Here is a 6,950-nt window from a genome sequence, read left to right as displayed (position 1 = left end):
TAGTGAGTCAAGTCGCCTGGCGTCTGTGATGGCCCCACGTGCTGTGCTGCCGTTACATCCTGACTTGCCCCTTGCTTCCCTTCCTCCTCCCTGCGAGTCACTCTCCTCATGGCATTAAGAAGGAACTTTCAAAAATGTAAATTGGATCACATGACTTCCCCCACTTTAAAACCCTGCAATGGCTTGTGTTGCCTTGGACTTAAAACTAGACTCCCTACCCTGCTATAAAGCCTGACGTTGTCTAGCCCCTGCCTGCCTCTCTGACCTCATCTTTTGCCCTATTGCACTTCTCCTGCAGGTCCCAGCCACACCAGCCTGAGTTCTGTCTGAGACAGGCCTGGTCCTCCCTGGCCCCTGCATAGGAAGATCCTTCTGCCCAGAGCACCTTCCCTTCCCTTCCCCTTCCCGCAGGTCTTCCCCATGCACTTTCTTTGTTCTTTAGGTCTCGGCCTCCAAGTGGCTTCCACCACCACCACCCTCATTCCCACCAGCCTTTCCTGATCCTCCAGCCCAGGGTTTGTCATCACTGCTTTCCTTGCACAGTGCTTATTTAAATGTGCCCTTTCTGGTCTATTGGTCCTGGCCTGTCTCCCCCACTGGAATGGAAGCAGGAATCTCTTTTCTCATTATATTGACTCAGCGTATTTAATAGTGGTTGACATATAGTTAAGGACTCAAGAATTATAAACATCTGCTGCATGTTTACTAACAAAACTCTCACGCTCTTCACCAGGTCTCCTAGGAGTAGCTGAAGCCACTTCCCATGAGACACATCATAGCATCTGGTTGGGGGAGCATTTAGTTTGTGGTGTTCCATTTACATCTCTCGAACTTACATTCCCAGGAACATAGCAAACAAAAACAAAACATACCAACTATGGCCAGTTAGTAATTCAATTACCAGACATGATGTACCTCAGTGAGTAGGGCGCCAGCCATACACAGAGGTTGGCAGGTGCGAGCCTAGCCTGGGCCTGCTAAACAACAATGACATCTCCAACCAAAAAAAAGCTGAGTGTTGTGGCAGACACCTGTGGTCCCGGCTGCTTGGGAGGCTGAGGCAAGAAAATCTCTTGAGCCCAGGAGTTTGAGGTTGCAGTGAGCTGTGACACCATGGCACTCTACTGAGGGCAACATAGTGAGATTGTCTCAAAAATAAATAAATAAATAAATAAATAAATAAATAAATAAATAAATAAATAAAAGAGATTGTTCTCCGTTCAAAGGACAATAGCCTTGAAAGCGATAGCCCCACCTCGATGTGGCTAAAATTCAGTCATTTAGATAAGCAGCCTTGCAGAACTGATTTAGCTTTTAGAGTGCCACTGTTGAAAGATCTCATTTAAAAAACAAAAAAAGTACCAAAGAGATCTATGACTAAATTTTTTAAAAAATAAAAAGAAAATAATAATAATAATGAAACTTGTGGTCTAGAAAGGAAACAACTTTTATTTCACACACATTCAGGGGAAATCAACAGAATTTTTCCCATAATTATGCCCTGTCTTGAATAAGGCCATATGTGTTTCTGTAAACATAAAAGTTTTTTAAAGTGTATTACTTTGCCTTCCCCTTGCCTTTAAAGTATATTACTTTTGGATCACTCCCTGAGGACTCAAGTGTTAAACACTCAGGACAGTTAATAAATACTCCAATGTCTTAGGTATAAAAGAAGGGTTTGGGGGACTATTGAAGTGATTGACTTCAAAGCAAGTAAAAGGATTCTGAATTCGAGCCTGTTAAAAGAAATGATAAGTGTTTGTCCTTCATGGCTAAAGAGTATGGCTATGGTAAAAGGCCAGGATCAGAATTTAGAACAGCTACTTTAAGGCCCTGGACAAATCACTTCAACTTTTTCAACCCCAGTTTCCTTATCCACTAAAAGTAAACAAAAAGACTGAACTATGTGACTGTTAGGGTCTCCTCTGGTGCTGACATTCTATGATGTCACTGAGAATTTAATCCCAGAAGGCAAAAGATAAGCCTGCAATTCAGTTAAATAAGCCACATGGCCATTAACATCATTGGTACAAGAAATATGAAAAAGACCAACAGTATTATATAGAGATGTTTGGACCAGCAGTCTCTGCTCACTTACTTGTTCATCCTTTCATTGAATAATATATTTCTGAATTTTTATGGTCATTTTACTGGACACTGTGTGAGGACTAAAACTAGGGATATATGCGAAACATTCAATACATTCTGAGCTTCCTAAACAGAAGGGAAGAAGAGTGTCAGTCTTGGAGTATGTTTTCCGGATTCTAGTCCAGACTTTCTGGGTACCTTCATGGAACTTTTCTTCTCTTTCTTTTCTTATATTTTAGAGACAAGGTCTCACTCTGTTGCCTGGGTTAGAGTGCAGTGGTGTCATCATAGCTCACTGCAACCTCCAACTCCTGGACTCAAGCAATCCTTCTGCTTCAGCCTCCAGAATATCTGGGACTACAGGCAGACACCACCATGTTGGGCTAATTTTTCTTATCTATTTATTTTTTTTTTTGTAAGAGACAGGGTCTTGCTATGTTGTTCTTCAACCCCTGCCTGCAAGTGATCTTTCTGTCTCAGCCTTTGAAAATACTAAGATTATAGGCAGGAGCCTCCAGACCAGGCCATGGGATTTTTTAAGGACTTGGTTTTGTTATCTGTGCTCAAGATTTTTGATCACTTCCTGAGGATGCTGGAATTGCTGACAGACATCTGGGTAGATGTCTGGTAGATATCTGGGTAGATGCTGGGTAGACAGACATTTGAATACAAAGCCTAACTCATGCTTCACACTGAGCAGAAACCACCCACAGTGCCAGGATGGAACATGTCTAATCTAAAAGATCTGCTCAACTTCCTTCTCAAGGAAATGAAGAGTTAGATGCATGCTTCCTAGAACTAAAACTTGGGGATGTGAGGGCATTGAGGATACACTGGGCAGTGCAGGTCAGCATTTATAAGACTGTTTCTGATTAGACACTGCACAGAAAACTTGAAATGCTGAGAAATCTTAGAACTCATGTAAGAAAGAAAATTGATAGTGGTTTTCCCAAATTAGAGAATAAACTTACATGACATTGTCAATAATGAATATGAAGCCAAAATAAATATTCCTAAGCCTATGGAATTGCTCCAGGTAGATTATGGACCCAAACATATAATAATAATAATAATAATATAAGCTAACATTAGCACCTTCCCTATGCCAAACACTATGCTAACTGCTGGGAGGTGCCTTTTCTCTTAATTAGAAGCAATATAGAAAAATGAAAAGACCTTGGCATCAGGAATATCAGTTTGAATCTGGACTCCTATTGATTGCCTGTATGATTTGGGGCAAAATAGTACAATTCTCTGAGCCTCAATTAACTTATGCATAAGAAGATATTACAATAATTCCTACTTTGTATTCTTGTTGTAGCAATTAGATATACTATGTGTAAAACACACTCCACTTAGTAGGCCATCCATAGATATTATTGTTGTTAAAATTATTATTATCACCATCGATCTCTGGGAGAGTCTGGAGAAAATATCAGCTGCCAGAGACAATTAGGCCAAAGAATGTTTGAAAACATTATGGACACAGCCTGTGTTTGGAGGTGATGGTGGACCACTGTGACTAACAGGACAAATGCATGATCCTGACCCCCTTGCAATAGCAACAGAAATATCCTCCCATGGCCTGGATGAAGCAATATGTATCCAGCCGTACACTGGTCTTGGCAGGAATTCAGGAACCGAGGAGATAGGCTTGGACAGGTACTCTCCATCACCCAGACAGCTGCCTCCCAACCCTAGGCCCTATTCACATGGTGCCTTGTGCACAGCTGGCAGTGAATGCATAATAACTTTTAGGAAACATCAACAATGTGTCAAGCCTTGTGCTAAACTCATTATCTACTAAGGCAAAGTGCCTGTCAGAGATATCACGATTTGAGTAAATAATCATGAAACTCTTTAAGATCTAAGGAAAAGCAGCCTTGGTTACCTGTGATGGATGACTCATGCCTGTAATCCTAGCACCTTGGGGGGCAAAGGTGGATTGCTTGAGGCCAAGAGTTTGAGACCAGCCTGGGCAACATACGGAGACCCCATCTCCACAGAAGAAAAAAGAAAGAAAAGAAAAATTAGCTGGGTACGGTGGCATGCACCTATTGTCCCAGCTACTTGGGAGGCTGTGGCAGGAGGATCTCTCAAGCCTGGCAGTTGGAGGTTGCAGTTAACTATGATGGTGCCACTGCACTCCAGCCTGGGCAATAGAGGGAGACTCTGTCTCAAAAATAAATAAATAAATGAATAATAAAGAAATGCAGGCTTAAGGGCAGGCAATGTAGTTCATTGGAACAGGAGCCCCATTTGGCCTACCTCCAATTTAGCAACTCCAGCCATCTCTGTTGAAAACTTCTGCTTTGGGAACCAGGAGAGTGTCATAAAGTTCTAAGCTTGATGTATGACTTTTTCATAGCTGTGTAACAAATGACCAGACACTTGACAGCTTTAAAAAAAAAAACCAAAAACCCACAAATGTATTGTTTAGTTCTGGAGGTCAGAAGTTAGACATGTGTCTTACAGAGCTACAATCAGGATGTCAGCAGGACAGGTTCCTTTACGCGACATTAGGGTGGGACTCTGCTCCTTGACTTTTCAGCTTCTAGAGCTGGTCTCCTTTCTTGGCTTGTGGACTCACATCACATTGCCTGTTCTCCCCCTGCTGCTGTTGTCAGACAGCCTTCATCTCTTCTGTCCTCTCTGCCTCCCTGTTAGAAGGTACTTCATTTGATTACATTTAGGGTCTGTCTAGCTAGTCCAGAATAACCTTCCCATTTCAAAATCTTTTTAAGATTCATCTTTTAATCATTTAAGATTTAATGACATCTGCAAAATTCCCTTATCATAAAAGATAACATTCTCAGGTCCTGGGAATTGGGATCTGAGTATCTTTGGGCTTACTAGCCTACTGTCCTTGGTGTGTTAAAAGATACATGAACGGCCTCATTCTGAGGAGTGATGCAGAAGACGCATATGAGCAGAGCCTTTGGAGCAGGTCAGCCGTGTTCCAACAGCAGGGCCAGGATCCCATCAGTGTTCCTACTCACGGAAGTGTTTTTAGAATCACAGAGCTGCAAAGTTTCAGGTTACAAAGTCAGTGTACACAAGTCAGTAGCCTTCACACATGCCAATAACAGTCAAGTTGAGAATCAAAGATACAATACCCTTCAAAGTATCATCACAGAAAATTAAATTTATAAAAAAAAAAAAGAATCATAGCACTGAAAGATGCCTTGGAGAATAAGTCTAAGTCCCTTATCTTCTAAGTACTTTGAAAATGCTTAAAAGACTATTTGCAAAATGCCATGAGGTGACTTGCCCAGTTTATTCAACAAGACTAGAGCCCAGGTGTTCATTCTCATGCTCTTTCCTTGATTTTCTTATAGAGCTCTGAATGTAATTATTAGTGAGTAAATATCCATAGGTTTCTAAGTAAGCAAATATTCTCTCTTTCATGGAAAGACTGTGGCAAAACATTCCTCTCCAAGCCAGTGTAGCTGGAAATTCACTCATATGACAGCAGAACAACTGAAGTGTATGAGTTGTAATGCTACGTATCTTTATTTGAGCCCAGGTACTTCGTTTGATGAGGTCTGGAGACCTTCTCACAACATCTCAAGCTCAGCTGGCATTGCTGGCAAGCTAGGAACTAACTGGGCTGGGCAGAGTGGCTCATACCTTTAATCCTACTGTTTCCCCGAAAATAAGACAGTGTCTTATTTTAAGGTGTGCTCCCAAAGATGCACTAGGTCTTATTTTCAGGGGACGTCTTATCTATCCTGTAAGTAGGTCTTATTTTCAGAGGATGTCTTATTTTCAAGGAAACAGGGTAGCACTATGGGAGGCCAAGAAAGGAGAATTGATTGAGCTCAGGTGTTTGAGACCAGCCTGAGCAAGAGCCAGCCCATGTCTCTAAAAATAGCTGGGTGGTGGCTCAGCAGCCATAGCTCTGTGGTTAGGGTGCTGGTCACATATGCCAGGGCTGGGAGGTTTGAACCCAGCAGGGGTCAGCTAAACAACAATTATGGCTACAACAAAAAAAATAGCCAAGTGTTGTGGCGGGCACCTGTGGTCCCAGCTACTTGGGAGGGTGAGGCAAGAGAATCCTTAAACTCAAGAGTTTGAGGTTGCTGTGAGCTGTGATGCCATGGCACTCTACCGAGGGTGACATAGTGAGACTCTGTCATAAATAAATAAATTAAATAAATAAATAAATCTGGACATTGTAGCTAGCACCTGTACTCCCAGCTACTTGGGAGGCTGAGGCGAGAGAATTGCTTAAGCCCAAGACTTTGAGTTTGAGGTTGCTGCGAGCTATGACCCGTCACAGCACTCAACCAAGGATGACATAGTGAGACTGTTTGAAAAAAGAAAAAAAAATGGAACTAGTCAAGAAACATAGATCTTTTTTGGAAAAGGGGGGAAATAAGCCAGTAATTCTGCACTAGAGAGGCACCCTACCTCAATCAGATTCACCTGGAGGTCTTTTTCCTCTGACATTACTCCCTATGGAGTGGTGTCTAGAATAGAAAAGTCGCCTGAAACTTGTTAAAAGTGCAATTTATTGGGCCTCACTGGAGACCAGATTAGAAGTTTTGGGTCAGGGCCCAGCAATCTGTTTCAGTAGGCCCTCCAGGTGATTTGATGTAAGCTAAAGTGTGAGAACCACTTTCTTAAGGTAGGGCCAGGCTTCTCTGGATGTAGGGAGTCAGCATGAAAAAGGAAAAAGTATGACCAGGGCAGGCTTCCCAAGTGGAGAAGGTTGTGGAAATGGTTGTGGTTAAGGATGTGTTTTCTTCTCATGTGTGTTTGGGTGGAGAACCCTGACAATGACTGATAGGGACAAAAAGAATTGACCAGAAGCTCACTAATAAAAGGCTGGGAGAACTGCATAATACTGTGTAATATAT

The sequence above is a fragment of the Nycticebus coucang genome, chromosome 3 (genome assembly GCF_027406575.1).
Source record: "Nycticebus coucang isolate mNycCou1 chromosome 3, mNycCou1.pri, whole genome shotgun sequence".
In the NCBI taxonomy this organism is placed as follows: Eukaryota; Metazoa; Chordata; class Mammalia; order Primates; family Lorisidae; genus Nycticebus; species Nycticebus coucang.
Note: the sequence above shows the minus strand (reverse complement) of the source record.